The 18,573-nt window shown below is 41.5% G+C and overlaps 1 long non-coding RNA gene across 1 annotated transcript; it reads right to left on the reverse strand.

The window, feature by feature from the left end:
* Nucleotides 1-403: 403 nt before the first annotated feature.
* On the reverse strand, nucleotides 404-6,478 carry LOC111093003. Its single transcript, XR_005380301.1, has 3 exons — nucleotides 5,663-6,478; nucleotides 1,231-1,380; nucleotides 404-648 (listed from the first exon to the last, which is right to left on the reverse strand). It is a non-coding gene; the product is annotated as an uncharacterized LOC111093003 (long non-coding RNA).
* Nucleotides 6,479-18,573: the final 12,095 nt, after the last annotated feature.

Here is an 18,573-nt window from a genome sequence, read left to right on the forward strand (position 1 = left end):
GTCAGGAATTCAATGTACGATATTTAAAAAACAACAAAACTCTGCAAACTTGTCACATAGCATGGAAGACAAAGTATTTGATTTTGAGGTCTAAACTCGTGGTTAAAATCCTGGCTCTATCCCTCGGACTTTTGACCAAATGACTTTCTGAGTCCAGCTTGTCTCCATTACAAACAATAGGTCTGGTGTGTGAAAAGACTCAACACAGTCCTCAAAAATTATTAGTGAAATCACACCCTGGAAGTTATAATTCAGGCAGACATGCATGAACATTTTGTAAATAAAAAGGCAGCTAAATCTAGAAAATATTAGTCAAAATGATGGAGTGCAGAGATTACAGAAAGAGATGCCAATGGCTGGAGAACAGCATTTTATATTTTCTAATGTTATTGATGAAGTTGGTGTTCATTATTACAACATTGATTCACTTGGGATTGAAAAGGGATGCCATATGCCTTGCTGCAGGAGCGAAGTCATAATTCATTACTGCTAAAATGAAATCATTAGAATGACATATTGTCAACATAAGGAACATAGTCACAAAGCTCCAGAAAAATAAACAATTCGTGAACGAGCTCCCATTGGTGGGAATGCCTGACCAATTATGGTCCTGTGGCTCATTCTTTATCTCAAACTTGCCACCAAACACTGGAAGAAGAAAACAAGAAGGGGAAAGGTTATGTTTGGGGAGAAAAGACAGGAGCCCTGTGTCCTTAACTGCCCTATTATTTATAACCTCTGTGCTGGACAACTTGTCCTGATTTTTGGCTGACAAGTATCCAACCCCCTTTCCATGTCTCAGGAACCCCCTACTTTCTGTAGCTGGGGAGGAGGCAGGGTCCCCTGGGAGAGGATGACAGAGCCATGTCCTCCTCTTGAAGATCCCAATGACAGAGATCCATCTCTGGTTTCATCTGCTTCCCTGGAATATAGGATATTCTATGATTGACCAGGGTTTGGAAAATTTGGCCGGGGGGGGGGGTGTACTTGCTATTGGCAAGACACCTGTATCCACATGGAAGTGTGAAGCAGCATGTTGAATTTAGAGAATGAAGCCTGCTGGCTTTGAGTATGGTTTGCAAGGGAATGAGTGATAGGATTTGGCCATAAACTGAGGTAGGTCATGCAGATGAGAGTGCTTCCCAAATTGTAAAGTACTAGAAACATGCTGGCTTGTTTTCATTTTCTACCTTCCTAGATTTTTTACAGACCAAATGAGACAGTACTTACCTAGAGTTAGTTGGCTTAATGATGATATGACGTCCACTGCTGGCAAATGTGTGGAAGAATAAATGGAAATCTTCATTAACTTGTAGGAGGATGAGAAGTTGGAGAGGACGGGAAATCAGTGCTTCTATTTTCGGAGGGCAGTTTGTCAGCCTTTAGGGAAACGGAATATGCACATACTCAAAGACCCAGCAATTCCGCTTTGGGGGAAGTTTCTTCCCTATACCAAGACCCATATACAAAGATGTTTACCACAGCATTGCTTGTAATAGCAAAGGGTTGGAAATAAGCTAAATAGCCATCCATAAGAGGAATTGATAAATATGGCACATGTGTAAAATCTCCGGAGTATCATATAGCAGTTAAAAATAATCATCTATTTACTAATCAAACCCAAGAAAAAGCCCAACAGAGAAAAAAGACTAAAGACTTCAACAATCACTTCACTCAATGATTGATAAATGTATTAAAAAAATATTATCAAGTTCATTGGTTATCAAGGAAATTCAAATTAAAGCCATAGTTTAGGGATGCCTGGGTGGCTCAGTGGTTGAGCATCTGCCTTTGGCTCAGGTTGTGATCCTGGAGTCCTGGGATCGAGTCCCATGTCAGACTCCCTGCAGGGAGCCTGCTTCTCCCCTTGCCTATGTCTCTGCCTCTCTCTGTGTGTCTCAAATGAATAAATAAATAAAATCTTAAAAAAAAAACATAGTTTACAGTTATAATACTGACAGAAGTTTAATTCTGACAGTATCAAGCCTTTGAGAGCTCGGAATCATTGGCACACTTATCCTCTGCTGGTGGAAGCTCCAGTTGCCGCAGGCCCTTTGGACGTCAGCGTGGCATCAAGTGAAAGTTGGAGATGTGTGCACTCCTCACCCAGCAATTCTGCTTTGTGCTAGAGAGAAGCTCCTGCACATATGCTTAGGAACATTCATACAGCTTTGTTTGTAAAACACTGGAAACAATCCAAATGTCTGAGGCTGAAGAATGGATCGATAATGATGCACAGTTATGAAAATTAATACACAAGACTTATAAGCATCTGTAGGAGGGAATTGTGCACATAATATTGAATTTTTAGGGGCACCTGGGTGGCTCAGTAATTTGGGGTGTCTGCCTTTGGTTCAGGTCATGATCCCGAAGTTCAGAAATTGAGCCCTGAGTTGGGCTTCCTGCTCAGTGAGGAGTCTGCTTCTCCCTCTGCTCCTCACCCCACTTGTGCTCTCTCCCTCTCAAATAAATAAATAAATAAAATCTTGTAAAAAATATTGAATTTTTAAAAGTTATATAAAAATGTATGTAATTCCTTTTATGTAAAGTTGAAAACCATGAGAAACCAGACAATATATTCTGAGGAGTAAATGATATGTATGGCAAAACTAATAAAGATAAGGAAGCAATAAAATTTGGGGTACAGTTACTTATAGAGGGAAAGAGGCTGGTTGAATCTGATGGGTCCTCTGGGTGTCCGTGGTACGAGCAATCTAACAGCACGTGGGGGACCACCAGATGTTCATGTTATTGTCAACCTCAATACTCCTTATATATACATAGAAGAAACATTGATAAATCTCAAACATAACATTCAGTGAAAAAAAGTAAAAAGTCAAATGAGCTACCCAGCACAATCTTGTTTGTGGGGAAAAAACCCACACTAGTAAAATATTGTTAATAATTCCTTTAGCTATAACTAAGGTCATTCAGGAAAGTTAAATGTGAGATAAGAATTTTACATATAGTGGAATGGGATTAGGAGTTAGGTGAAGGGGACAAAAGTAAAATTTTGAAATATTAAGGATAAAAATGGGGATGTTTCTGGACTCTTGATGCTAATATGCCATAAACTGATTTGAGGTGGTCAGATGAAGCACATCTCTCCAATTCTATGCACCTGAAATCCCAAAGGAACGAAAGACTGATTTGCAAACTGCAATGATTGAATTCAAACTTGAATTCTTAAAATATGTTGTGCTTGTTGGTAGGTTAAGGGCTACACTAGATAAAAAGTAGAAAGTAAAGGTGTTTGCTATTTTGTCATGACTCCTTTAGTCACAGATCTGTCATAAACTAAGCTGCATACTTAATCTCTTTCTCTTCTCTTTTTAAGATCTCAGGATTGAGTCAAACAGAGCTCTTTTCATGGTTTTGTGGTCAAGGAAACCACTAGCATTAGGAGCCATGGTCTATGTTGGCTTTGTCTTCTCAACCCACCATTTGTTCATCTAGACCCTCTCTCAGATAGGATTCTTCTGCTTCTCAGTTACCACCAGCCATTGTCCCATCACACCCAAACTACTGACGTGGCCTCTGCTGTTTGCTCTGGTGACAGCTGCTCTAACTCTTATCATTTTCAGCCTGGCAAAAAATTCGACACCAGTATCTTCTTTCTAAAGGACATTAAAATAATTTCATAACTGTAAACGTGATAAGGCAGAAAAAAATCTGTTATAACAATTAGGAAAACATAAAAATGTCCTATTTTCAGAAGATATGTATTTAGAAAACCCTGGCAAATTAATGAAACCACTATCTTAGAACAAATAAGACAATTCATTCAATGGGGAGGGGTAGACACCAAATATATATGTAGGTATCAAAGTCTTCTGTAAATGCCAGCAGTAGGTTAGTAGGAAGCTTGATAGAGAAAGTGCCATTCTTTTCTTTTTTTTAAAGAATTTATTTATTCATGCGAGAGAGAGAGAGAGAGAGAGAGAGAGAGAGAGAGAGGCAGGGACACAGGCAGAGGGAGAAGCAGGGTCCATGTGAGGAGCCCGATGTGGGACTTGATCCTGGGGCTCCAGGACCACACCCTGGGCTGAAGGCAGGTGCTCAACCACTGAGCCACCCAGGCATCCCCATTCTTTTATTTTTTTTTATTTTTGACTGCTTTAATGATAATAGCAATAATAACGATTGTTTAATGTTTACTAAATACAACATAAATACATGCTAAGCACTTCACTTGTATTCCCCCACTTAATCCTCACATCAACATCGTGTGGTTATTATTCCCATTTACAGATGAGCAAAACCAAAGCTCAATGACATTAAGTCATTTGTCCAAGGCCACACAAGTAATCAGTAGCAAAGTCAGCCTACAGGGCCATATTGTCTTACTCAGAATCCTCTGTTCATTTTCTTTTTTTCCCCAAATAGTATTTTTTTTAACTTTTTATTTAAATTCAATTTAGTTAACATATAGTGTATTATTAGTTTCAGAGGTAGAATTTAGTGACTTATCAGTTGCATATAACACCTAGTGCTCATTCCATCAAGTGCCCTCCTTAATGCCCATCACCCAGTTACCCTATCCCCCCACATTCTTTTTATTTTTTATTTTCTTTTTATTATTTTATTTTTCCCCCACATTCTTAATAACCACCTTTGCTGAGGATGCTTGTCTGAGTCCAGATTGTCACAAGGTCCCTCATAAAAATAATCCCTTCTACTTTGGGCCACTCAACCCCTAACCCTGGATGGCTGGTCCCTTTCCAAAGGGCTCAGGGTGGAGGCAGGTGCTAGGGCAACCCCTCCGCTGTCCTTCACATGTTTTTTTTTTTTTTCCTTCAGTGCCTAAGAGCTGCAGCCCTGCATCCAGCACAGAAACCTTTCAGATCCTCCCAGTGCAGTTTCAGTCCCTCAGAGTCACATTTCCATCCACTTTGTCAATGCAGAAGGCTGTATTTGCATTGCTAAAAAGGCCCCTTTGGCTGGCTTTCCTAGGGAAATGGAACAGTCCCCTCAAATGGACAATTGGAGTCTCTTCCTCCTGCTATGCTGAAATGGATTATTTAGAGCTCTCAATTGACAGATAAAAAAATTTTTTTTAGCCTAAGTGTTTCAAAAAGCAATAGTTCTGGGGAAAATTCTGTATGAACATAGAAACTCAATAGTCTTGGCTTTTGGGGGTGGGGTTGATTGGAAAGGAGCAAGAGATGATTTTCTGGGGTGATAGAAATGCTCCTGTTTTAAGGTAGTTTCACAGGTGTACACAACTGTCAATTTCTAAACAGGACACTCTGTACATTTTATTGTATGTAAACCATACCTCAATTTAAAAATAGCTGTAGTTCTCAAAAACTAGGGTACATCAAAATTGGCCAGCGGGCCATGGATGGGGTGAGGAAACTGTTTCTTTAACGAGAACTTGCAGGTGGTTCTTTTGCCATTCTATGGGAAAAACGATCTTGGACTCTGAGTTTCAGTTGGGGCACCCTAGGTATGGCTCTTGGAATTGACAAGCTCCAGGGCAGTATATTCGCGTCAGGTGGGCTGGCTTCATTTCCCCCACTGTACCCTTGACCTGGGCATCCATCCATACGGAAGCATCTATGGGCTCATTCTATTGACGCAGGCCTAGAGAGTCATTGGCCACCTATACTCCAGGCAGAGGAGAAGCACAGCCTTAGCTAAGTCAGAGGAATTGAGTTACCTGCAAGAAAGATCATGTCAATTTGCTTTAAATTTCCAGAAAATGATGATGTCTCAGCAGATGTCCTCACCATTCTTCTGAGTGGGTTTTGAAGTTTGCCCTGAATCACGTCTTCTTAACTTTTCCTTCACCCACAGTGACACATGGCAGGAAACTTCTACATTTAAAGTCAGTGCTGTAGGGTGAGATGCAGTTTCTTTCCAGTAGATCTCTGTTAGGATGCAAATAGGAAAGTGGCAAGGAGCAAGACAAGGCTATGGGAATCGGATGCAGGAAGAGATGTCAGGTCATCTAAGTAGAAGATAATCAGCACAAGCAAGGAAGAAGTTTGCCCCACAGTGCACCAGAATCAGCAACAGGCCCAAAGCATAGGAAGAAAAGAGCCCACTCCTGTTGGGGAAACACACATGTCTTGGTAAGAAGAAAAGTTTGTAAACTAAAACTCAAGTAGCCCCAGAAGCTCAAGGCATTATACTAGGGGTTTCTATTAGTTATGCATTGCTATATAAAGAATCATGCCAACATTTTTTTTTTTGTCTTAAAAACACTCAAGCATTATTTCATTGTTCCTCCGTGTCAGGAATTATTGAGCAGCTTAGCTAGATAGTTCTGGATCTGGGTATCTCATGAATCTTAAGGCTAGAGTCACAATGTCAGCCAGGGTTACATTATCTGCAGATGTGACTGGGCTGGAGGATTCACTTTCCAAGATGGTACAAGACTTGTTGGTAGGAGGTCTTAGTTCTACGTAGACCCATCTCTAGCGTGCTTGGGTATTCACAACATGACAACTGGGCTTCCCTCAGAGCGAGTGACCCAGGAGAAGACAGCAAGGAGAAAGCCATGGTATCTTTTGTGACACAGTATTGGAAGTCACACATCATCATGTCTACCACATTCTATTTATTAGAGATGTGTCACTAAGTACAGCCCACATTCAAGAGGAGGGCAATCGGGCTTTACTTTTTGAAAGGAGGAGTGTCAAAGAATTTATCAGTATATTTTACCACTGGGACAGGATCTCACTCCCTCCTCTGTCCCCCACAAAGAAAGGAGGAGAGGAATATAAGTGAGAAGAAGTTACCTACAGTTTAGAGAAGTAAATATCTGAATTAACCCTATGTGTTACACTTACTCTGAATGAATTGATAAACTCTCCTCATTGTTAAAGACCTCTGGAGTTAGGTTTTCTGTCCCCACAGCTGGAAAACATGCTAATGATACAGAGTGCAACAAGTTAGGGATCATCCTGCAAGTGGACAGGTAGGGTAGAGGTCAGCAAGGTGAGACCCTTGTGCTCAGGAGAGGTGGCTCCATACCCAGCCCAAGGGAATGGATCAACAGTGGTCATTCCAACCCCCTTGTCAATTGATTGGCTTAGGCCAGTGGTTCTCAAACTGGAGCAACAGAAGCAGCCTTATCCTGAGACAGTAGGTCCAGGATGGGCTGAGAGATTGCATTTTGGAGGTGCTGCTGGTGGTGGTGGTCCAAGGACCACACTTTGAGAACCACTAGATCAGGCCTATAAGAGGGTAGAGGGGGCAGTCTTCTAGGGGGCTCCTGGAGGAACTTCCTACATTTTAAAGAGATTGAAGAAGAGGCAGGGTTTTATTTGTTTTTCTGCTTTTGGATGTTAATGTGTGAAAATGTGCTGCTGGGGCCATCCTGTGACTGACCATGGTAGGAGTGAGCCAACGAGCTGATGTGGGCAGAGCAGGAGGCTAGTGAGGATCTGGGCCCGTGAAGACATTATGGGGGACCAGCCCTGAAGCTCTCTACAACCACACTTGTGTTGCAAGATAATGAGTTTCCTTATGGATCAAGTCATTAGGAATTGTGTTTTCTGATTTCTCACCTGGGAAAAAAGATCCCAAGGAAAAAAGAACGCTGGAAAAAAGATCCCAGCATTTTAAAACTTTGTACTTTCAGGGGCTCCTGGGGGCATAGTTAAGTGTCTAACTCTTGGTTTTGGCACAGGTCATGATCCTCAGGGTTGTGAGATCAAGCCCCATGTCATGCTCCTTGCTCAGCACAGAGTCTGCTTGAGATCCCCTCCCCCTCTCCCCCTTCCACTCAGGCTCTCTCTGAAATAAGTAAATAAATATATATATTTTAAACTTTGCACTTTCAAAGGTGAAAAGTGACATCTCAAAGTTAATTTGCATTTCCATGATTACTAGTGAGATTGAGGATTTTTTTAATACCCATTCTTCTTGAAGCAGATGGATTGTAGACAAGAGACTATAAGCATAATATCTCCATGATAATCGCCATTCATTACTTTTGCTTACTCAGGTGGGACTGAAAATATGTGGCTTAGGCTATTAACTCTGATGCAATCTGAGGTACACTGTGGCACTTGGCAATACCTGTGTTTGGGCAGAGGCTTCGAATTGGTCCTGAAAGAAGTGTTTCATCCCTGAGTTTTATTTTCTTCCTTTGGATCTTTTTAGCTTGAGAAATGTGCTTCTGTGGATACCATTTCTCTTCACCAAAGCAGGCAAGAGTATAAACCGTGCTGACAAAGGCTTCCTTTTCAGATTTAAAAATTCATTCTAAAAGCAAAGAGGAAATCCTCAGACATTTCGCTGCCTCATGAAGAAATGGCAGCAGATGACTAAGAGCCGACACATGCCTCGTTGAAGATCTTTACAGCATGCTACTAATACCCCATCTTGCCTCTAGTATCATGCATCAGAGCAATTGAGCTTTAGAAATGACATTTCTGACTAGGATGGGCAGGGGCCCAGACATTGTTGGACAGTTCCTGCCAGTTCCTGGAAACAAAACCTTGTCAGGATTCTTGTTCACTGTCTCTTCCTGTTGCACCCTCTTATATGTGTGTGAAATTGGAGGCGGCTTGTTGACTAAAGACTAAGAAGTACTCTTCATTGAAGAAGCCAAAGTGTCAGGTTTGATGAAGCCACTGTGAGAGTGTAAATTATATTTTCTTTATTAATGTCTCTCAAACTCACACTCTGCCTGGAACACATCCAGTGCATAAAACTATATATACAGTGAAAAAAAAACAAAAAGTTCATGGATTTATCTTTGGGCATTGCCTTTTCTTGATCTATTGTAGGGTGAAATTTCTGTTATTGGAACAACTGGAGTGAAGCTCCCTGGCTTGTCAAATAATTGAGTTATTGAGCTTCCCATGATGACAGTGGAAAGTTGAGGCTTCAGCCTGGCTGAAAGAATGGTACTGGGGTGGTTTGTTGCCCAAGGATGAAGGCTACTTGGTGGGCTGTTTCAGTAGGGCTCACAGGATGGCATTTACTGCTTTTGCCACGATGGAGAAATTGGGCATCAGCTGTGTGAGTGAGAAATTTCTCATGTCAGAGACTTCTGGTATGACTCTGTCTGTCCGGGGTGACTCACAGGGACCAAGCATACAAAGGCCGACTTATAGAAGCAGAAGTCTTTACTCATTTACACTGAGGAGTGTTAGCATGTACGTGTGTGTGGGGGTGGTGGGGGGTGGTGGGTGGTATGCAGTTGGATTATGTGGCCAGATTGTTCTTTCTGTCCATGAAGTTCCAATGGAAAGCCAAATTATCATCTGAAAAGTTATTCTTCAAATACGAAAGTTAAAGAAGGACATGTCAGGCAGAGACGAAGGCACTCAACACAAAGCCATGAGGGAGCTTCTCCTGTTTGAAAAGCTATAGTTACCCAACTACTATTGGTGGGTGAAGGACCAGGGTGGAAGTGGCAAGGAACGAAGCTGAGGAGGGAGAGAGGGGCCAGATCCTGAATGATGGATCAAAAAGTTGGGAGTTCCCAGCTCCCCTCCTCACAGAAAGAAATTCCTCTGTTTATATCTTTATATATCTTTATGTATATCTTTATATATCTTATTCCTTTATTTACCCATTGTAATGAATGGGTAAAAGCAATACCCATTTATTTAAAAAAAATACAAGCAATTTAAAAATTGCCAACCATGCCTTCCAACCAAGGAAGACCAATCTTTTTTTTTTAAATTAATTTGTTAATTTATTTTACATTTTTAAATTTAAATTCAATTTTCCAACATATAGTATAGCTGCCACGCTCATCCCGTCAAGTGTCCTCCTCAGTGCCTATCACCGGGTCACCCCATCCCACCACCCACCTCCCCTTCCACAGCCTTTTTGTTTTTAAATAAATTTATTTTTTATTGGTGTTCAATTTATCAACATATAGAATAACACCCAGTGCTCATCCCGTCAAGTGCCCACCTCAGTGCCCGCCACCCAGTCACCCCCACCCCCCGCCCACCTCCCCTTCCACCACCCCTAGTTCATTTCACAGAGTTAGGAGTCTCTCATGTTCTGAAGGAAGACCAGTCTGATGCCTTGATACTTGTTCTTATATGGTGAGTGATAAAATACTACTTTCTAATTAGCATTTGCACTTACCAACATATCTCAAACATATTTTATATCAGTTTATATATTTCTGCCACATTTTATAAAATGAAACAGTTATTGTCTATAATCATTTAAATCATTACAGCTCTTTCCTATTGTGAATAATGCTGAGATGAATCCCCTTTTGCATATGTTTTTGGCACATGACTGCGGCTTCCATAGTATAAATTTCCACAAACAAGACTGGTGTGGAAAAGGCGTGAACAGAATTCAGACTTTTTGTCATGTCCAGATCTTTTTAATGTTTTCTCTGAAATCCTCATGGTCCATTCTGAAAGCTGAGTCCAAAGTGGCCATCCAGGTATAACATTATTTTAAAGTCTTGGCTTTCCACTCAAAGTTTTATATAACTTTTGCATGTAACCCTATGTTGTGGACACAATTAAATTGTTTTCCCTCCCAAATCTTTGAGTAAAATTATAGCTTCTGAAAGACGTTTAGTGTTTGTTCTGCAGCTTCCTGTATTCTTGGCATAACTCTTTGCACCTAGTGGGGAGGTGCACCCCGATATTATAGAAGCTAAGTGGAGACACTGAGGAGCCCCAAAGGATGTCCACCAGGCAATGATGTGATCAGATGGTTGGACTCACAGGCCAAGAGAGGAATCAGAAGGACCTGGGAAGGGAGGCTTGGGCAGAGGGTTCCTGTAAGAGTGAAGGTGAGCCACCTGACACTGAGCAGCAGTGGCCGTGTGGGAGTGCAGAAGACAGATGGAAAGAGGGAAGTACCATTGTGAGGCTTTACTTAACCAGTTGTGAAGAACAAAGGACAGTGAGGAATCTAGGATGAAGGTGTGTTTCCTGTCTTTAGTCTGACAAATGATCAAATGGAAATTATGTTCCCATCATGTTTCTTGTTTTGTGTTGACCCACAGGAAGCTCATAGGTCAGTTTGTGGTCGGTGACAGTATTTGTATTGTTTGTTGTGGTGGTTGACGCCGCTGGTTCTAATTTTTTGTTTCCAGAAGACATCTCTGATGTACAGCTGAAACTAGGCAGTACACAGTCTGTGGGTAAATAATAAGTACCACCTGGCTCTTAATCTGGGCAAGTCCTTTCCACTCATGACTTGAACCCCAAGGGAGAGGAGTAACCAAGCACTTGGATTAAAGCCAGGTTTAATGAGGGGTGGGGGTTGTTGTGATGGAGTGGATGGATCCCTAATATCAGATAAACTGGTTTGACATTTTTTAAAAAGATTTATTTATTTATTTTAGAGAGAGAATGAGCATGAGTGGTGGGAGTTGGGGCAGAGGGAGAGAGAACCTCCAGCAGGCTCCTCATTGAGTGCGGAGCCCGATGCAAGGCTTGACCTCGTGACCCTCGAGATCATGACCTGAGCTAAAGTCAAGAGTTGGAAGCTTCATGGATTGTACCACCCAGGCACCGCTGGTTCAACTGTTTAAAGCATTTACATTTTTGAGACTTAGTTCAGCCATACAACTCTTTCTTCTTCCCTCACTGTTTACCATTACCGAAGAGCCAGTTTCACTAGTTTTTGACATTTCTTTAAAATATATCAGCTAAGCTCTCTGGAAATCTGCCTTTAATCATAATCTTAACTTATTTTAGATAGAAACTATCAGTGTTCTGGAAACTTGCATATTTCCTTTGATTTGATTCTCGTGGGGGCCACCCCTTTATTTACTTGTGTCTTTGTAATCTTCACCATTTAAATTTTCTCTTCCCTTTTGTCTGGAGATGGAAAGCAAGGCTTCAGCTTGACCCTGGGGCACTCAAAGCCTGGGACTCAGGGAAGCAGCTGCTTGTCCTGAGGCAGACATTGGATCTTCATTCTTTATTTCCCTTTATTAAAAAATGTTTTTCCCCTTAGTTAATGTTATCCTGGATTTTATTTTCAAAATTGCAAAAAGCAAATTGGATTTCCTTCAGTGATCATGTAAAAGATGCTTCTGTGCCTCCCTCCCTTCCTCCCTCCCCTCTTTCCTTCCCCAACTTTTAATGATGTTTGCTCTGTTTTCACTTTGATCTTTCATTTTTTTTTTTCTGAGGAGGAGATAGACCGCCTGCTTTTTTAAGAACCCTACCTTTAACCCTAAAGAAATGTTGATCCAGTCACTCTGCCTTCTGTGAACTTCCCCTTCACCAGTTTTGTTTTTTGCTGGGCTCTTTTGGGCAAAATTGTTGGGATACCTGATAATTGCATTTAGTCATATCTGTTAATTCAACTGCTGAAAATCAGCAGCTAATTCATTGTAAACAGGATCTCTGTGCATTGTCTTCAAGTATTAAAGAGATTATTCTAGAAAATGTCAATCACTGCTCAGATGATCAATATACTGATATACTGATATCTACCAATGAAGAACTTTTTATGTCTTTCAAAGGTTTCCAGGAGTGTGGACAGCGCCTTAGCTGCCAAAGCGAAATGTTTTAAATGTAGGCTTTAACCAGCCTAAGATAGTGTTAACATTTTGTGAAAAAAATATTTGGAAATCATGTTATCTTTTGAGTCTCTCATAAAACAGTTCCCTGATATTTTGTTTCTGTTGATTCACTTATGCCTCTCTCCAGGATGAAGGGACTAACTTTATAATAAATGAAACACATTTTAAAATATAAGGGGAGTAGTTTGTTCTGGTTATATACTTATTATAAAGATCTCTGTGGGATTCTGTTTTTAAATTCATCTTTCAGTTATTTAATTTCTTAAGACCACAGATAAACTGGTAAATCTAAATATTGCCTTGTTGCAAAGGCTTTCATTAGGTAGATTCCAGATTGAGTGGAAACGAACATAACTCCAAATTATTTAAAAAAAAAAAAAAAAAAAAAACACAAATCCAACAAACCTCCAATTATCTGGAGTATTCCCTGACCAAGCAAAAAAAGCATTCCAAGTTCATTCTTGAGAGGTGAGGCATGCAAACTGTTTGGTCTCCTTCAAGGCCAATGAGAGGGGATCACAGATTTAGGTTGTGTCTGTGCCAGCAAATGTTGTATGTTGGTGAAAATGACCTCTGGAGGTACCAATTCAAAGGAGAGAAAGAAACAGGCTTTGGAAAATCCAAGGAAGTCAGTTTGTTTCTGAGACACTCTTGGTGTGTGGGATGTTGGCTGGACCCAAAGAGCATGTTATCTTCACCAGGTGGGAGGATGAGGGGAATTAATCAATTAATTGGTAAATGAAGATGGAAAAGGCTACGATATTTCTTTGGTTTTATGAGAGTCCAGAGGTGAGAGTTATAAACAGGCATTCCCAATGGCAGGCATTTATGCCCTAATGTTGCAATGAATCTCTGGAAGGACTGAGCACAGGCAAGTGTTATTATTAAAGCTAATTAAATCACTCTGGATTATGGTTTGTCCAGGGTATTATCTAACAGAATGATAGCCATAAAGTCTGGAGAAAACAAACAGATGAGGATCGGTTAGTCAAGGAGTCTTCCTGATTATTCTTTCACTTTAAAAACAAGCCTTCCCTCAATACCAGGAATTATTATTAAGTCTCACTGTGCTTTGAATCTTACTAGTACTGCACACTTGCAGACTGACCTGTGTTTGTTGTGGGGAAGCAGGCATGGATTTTCTGATTTTCTTATCTAGTTTTTTTTTTTTTCTTTTTTTGGAACCACATTTGCCAAAGTAATTAAGTAAGAGGTTAATGGCCATCAAATGTCCTGCTGCATTATAGTCACAGCTTCCATATGAAGTGGGATAGCTTTTCTCTTTCTGCATCTCAATATGGCAAAATCATTGGAGGGACAGGGTAGAGAGCAGATTGGTTTTCCAGGCTCTAAACAATAACTACATAATGGTTTGAAATGAAAATGCAAGTATATCATCATCTGAAGAAAAAAAGGGAGATGTAATGAATCCAGGGCCATCATCCATAGAAAAAGTAATTTAAAATATTCACTTAAAATATAGCCAGTTTGTGGAGGAAATGAGCAAAATAAGGGTCATTTTGGAGCACACACATTTGAAAGTTACGTTGTATTAGATTTTATATATATATATATATTTATAATATGTGTATAATTTTATATATATGTATATATATATATAGAAAGAGAGAGAGAGAGAGAGGTATAATGTGTGTTGTAAAGTGATAAGTAATGTTGGCAAAATGAATGAAATGGAGAATGTGATTAATCAAATTAATTTTTATGATCCGTGTAGCTTGCCAAATAATTCACTTGGCTGGATTGTGGCAAAGGTTTGAAATGAATTGTTGAGTTCTGCTAAGCCTGTGATGATGGTTAATTTTATGTGTCAACTTGGCTAAGTTATAGCACCCAATTATTGAATCAAGTGCTAGTCTAAGTTTTGCTATGAAGGAATTTTGTAGACATTGCTAACATCTACAGTTAGTTGACTTTAAATAAAAGATTACCCTTGATAGTGTGGGTGGCCTCATCCAATCAGGTGAAGCAAAATCTGAGGTTCCCCAGAGAAGAAATTATGCCTCAAAAGTTGAACAACATTCCTTCCTGAGTTTCTACCCTGCCGGCCCTATGAATTTCAGGTTTGCCAGACTCCACACCCACTTGAGCCAATTCCTTAAAATAAATTTCTCTGTATATTATATATATATAATATATATAATACACACACAGACACACACACACACACACACACACACACACACACACACAGACACATACACATACATACACACATTATCTACCCATCTTTGTGTCTCTCCTGGTTCTGTTTCTTTGAAAATCCTGGTTTATACAGTCTCAGGTAGCCTTCTATATATACCAAATAATTTCAATCGTCCTTCTACATTTCCTGATTGGAATCTGGATTTTCAAAGACCTCACTGGATTCATATTGAAATAATTTTAAATTCGTTTAAACCCAAACATTAAAATATGGATGGAATTCTGAAGAAGGATTTTATTAGGAGGGAACGTAGCTGAGATAACACAGTGTAATTCCATTTTGTGCTTTTTCTTCGAAGATCCAAATTTGGGATTTTTTTTCCACTTATGGTTTACTTTCTGATATAGAAATGCAGGGCAGGCATTTTTTGGTAATGCCATTTCGGCAACTCTTAGACTTCCTCTGCACAATGTCTAAGAGAAATATGGTATGGTCAAAGGAAAATGGATAGGAATCCAGGAGTTCTGACTTCTGCTAAGGGTTTTGACTTCTTTGGTATGAGGCATTAAATGAAAACTGTTTCTCTACTCACAAAACTTCTGACAGCAAATGTGTAGATTTTCCACACCAAGCAGTTCCCCAGATTCTATGGGGACACCAACTGGGTGTGCTGAAATTTAATCCAATTCTGACATTAACTGCCCAGAGTAGTGCAGTCCCCACAGGTTAACGGCTCAGTACCAGAAGACTGCCCCTCTCTTCAGATGCCAACGGCAAACACTGGGTCCCCAGGTTACCCACACTTCTGCCTGGCCTGGCTACAGACTGGGTGTGCCTAGTTCAGGTTCCGTAATTTGCTACAACAGCTCACAGAACCCAGAAAAATACTTTATTTATCATTAGTAGTCAATTATAGAGAATATTACAAAGGATACGAATGCAAATGCAAAGCCAAATGAAGAGGTACAGAGGATGAGGTCCAGAAGGGTCCAAAGTACAAGAGCTTTTGTCCCCATGGAGTTTGGGGTACAGCACCTTCTCAGCTCATGGATGCATAAAGCAACCCGGAAGCTCTCCAAACCCCTTCCAGTAGGGTTTCTGTGGAGATTCTGTCATGAAGGATTGATGAGATCGAGCACTGGTGATTCACTCAACCTCCAGCTCCTCCAACCCTGGTTAATTTCAGCAGAAAAGGAATTTCTGGGCAAGACTTCAGGAAGCAAAATGAGAAAACTGAGAACCTACACTCAAGAGATGGCCTGGAACAGGAGGAGTTGGATACCCAGAACCAGAGATCACCCACAATTACAGGCTGGTTCAGCCCCTGATGCCCACTGGCCCTGGGGTAAAGGATGCAAGCTGTTGTCCCTGGGCTGGACTCTACCCCCACATTTTCTGTTTCTCTCCCTCCTGCTCTTGAATCACAGGTCTAAGTTTAAGTCACCCTTCTGCTGCCTCAAGGATAGTGGGAGCAAGTGAGTAGGCTTTGGGGCTTGACGTCATGGCAAGAAGTTCTTGCATCACACCAATTCTCAAGGAAGAGCATTTAAAAAAAAAATCAGTGAAGAAAAATCAACAAATTTTCCCCCACCAGGGCTGTCTTATTGCATTTAATCTTCATAGCTGCTATTATTATACTCATTTTACAGATGAAGACATTGAGCTCGGAAAGGTTGTGTGGCTTGCCTATGGCCACACAGCTAAAAAGATTAAAAAAACAAAACAAAAACAAAGGTGGATTCAAACCCTGATCTGTCTGAATTCAAACCCCAAGTACTGAACGACTTCAACAATTACAGCCTTAATTTTCATTCAATACATTTCAGGAGACCCTTCTATGATTAAAACTTTGCTGGAGTCCCTCATCTGGGAAACAATCTCAAGCCCCAAACAGCTCATCTTCTAAAAGCTTTCCAACTATATTTCAACTTGGCAACAGCATCTTCTCACCACATAGTTTAGAAAATCTCTTAACATTCAGCTGAGGATGTGTATGTATTTTTTGTTTCTGGATTAAAAGTGTTCTGCATGTTGCTGAGTCACCTCTTCGGTGTTTACCCAATGCTCAGGGCTTGCCAGTGCGGTTGAGATGAGATTAGAAATTGTAAATCAATGTCTAATCCTACCCACTCTGGAAAACTGAGTCATCGCAAAAAGGCTCTGCACAACCCCTGAAGCCACCTTCCTCCTCTCTTGTCCCACTGTGCTTTTTACTGTGTGTCTGCAAAATTCCAGTAGTCAGTGACTCTCTGGAGCAGGTCTGAAAATTTACCAGATGGAGACAGTTATGTTTAAAATTAATTCCCCTGAAATATAAAGTAGTGTTAATTAAAAAACAAACAAACAAACAAAAAAAAAAAACAAGAAAAACCTGTTTTGCATTTGCCTGCGATGTGATTTTGCCTCCCCTGTGCTCAGCACTGGATGGAGGGCGAGGAGGGGAAGCCTGCGCAAGAGGCCTGCGGGGTGCGGGAGGCCCAACGCTTTGCCCTGCCCACCTTGGAAAGAGGACAGCCTCACGGCCACCTCTTTGCCTGATCCAATGTCGTATTTCGGACCTGAAGGGCAGCTGCCCCGCCTGCATCTTGCCTTAGTTCCCACCACAAAGCATAGCAGTGAGCTCAGGGCAGGGCCGTTTCCCTGGTGGGGTTCCTGCCAGTGTCCCCCCCACCAACCACCCCCACAGCTCTGCTTCCCTAAGCTCTGCTTCCCTAAGCCGATTTCACTGGCCCGGGCATCGGAGCCCCTGGGTGTTTGTTTAAATGCAGATGCCCAGGCCGGCCGGCACAGCTGCATCAGAATCCTGCATGAGCTCCAAGTTCCCCATGTGATGGGGTGCCCAGGAGGGCCTCCCAATGATGGGTACTCAGGAGGCGGTCAAGCTCTCGGCCTCCGGCCAGCCAGCCAGCCTCTCTCAGGCTGAGCTGAAATGTATTGTTTCAGAGTAATTTTCCTAGGATATTAATGCTTGAGGATTCCCTTTAAACTTTCCCTCCCCTTTGCATCCAATTTCACAGAGCCAATGGAATGATCTGAGTTCATGTAATTACCTAGGAGTCAGCAGCCTGTTCTCTCCTTGGAGATGGATGTGGGTGAAGCTGTGAGTGGAAAACCCACTTTGCCCACTGCCAAGTGGTTCTCTGGCAGGTGTAAGAGTTCTGCTGGAGATCCAGCGCCTGCGGGGTGGGGAGCGCGCGCTGTTTCACTCCCACTGTGCGCTGTCTGCAAGGTCTCTTCTCTGGGGAAGCTCCTTCCTCTCCCTGTTTGCAGCAGCCTGAGACTGTTCACCTCCTAAAAGGCCCAGTCCTAGTATTTCTTTAACGGGAGATTCAATTTATTTCAATGTAATATGCATATGTTATGTCCCTACTCTGTGTGAGCATCATGCAGGGCTTTGGGGAGAAGAGGATGGAATAGATATAAAGGTAAGAAAAAGAGGCCTCTGCTGCTGGGAGCTGCCCACCGATTGGGGGAGACATTGCTGCACAACTGGGTACAGTGCCAAGGAATAGAGTCAGTGCAGAGTGGAGGTGTGAGCAACAATTGCAGGGGGATTCATTGACAGAGGAGGGAGGGCTGCTCGCAGGCAGTGCCATCACCGTGGGACAGGATGGAAGAAGTTGACTAAGAGTTGAGGGAATTGTCCAGGGGTAGCAGCAGGGATGACGAACTTGGCAAACATTCTGTGCATAAAAGATGTCACTCTGTGTTTTTTTTGTTTTTTGTTTTTTGTTTTTGTTTTGGTCCCAGGTTTTAGCTTATCCATCTGAAAATAGTGGGACAAATGGTCTTTGAAAAGCTCCGTACCTGGAACCTGAGGTTGTTAGAGGAGTACCATTAGGAGCACCCCCAGCTGTGTTCACCAAAGCCCTGGCCCAGCTGGTCTCAGGTTTTTTCTGTCATTGTTATCAGCAGCCAGTATGCT

This window comes from Canis lupus, chromosome 28 (genome assembly GCF_011100685.1).
Source record: "Canis lupus familiaris isolate Mischka breed German Shepherd chromosome 28, alternate assembly UU_Cfam_GSD_1.0, whole genome shotgun sequence".
Lineage (NCBI taxonomy): Eukaryota > Metazoa > Chordata > Mammalia > Carnivora > Canidae > Canis > Canis lupus.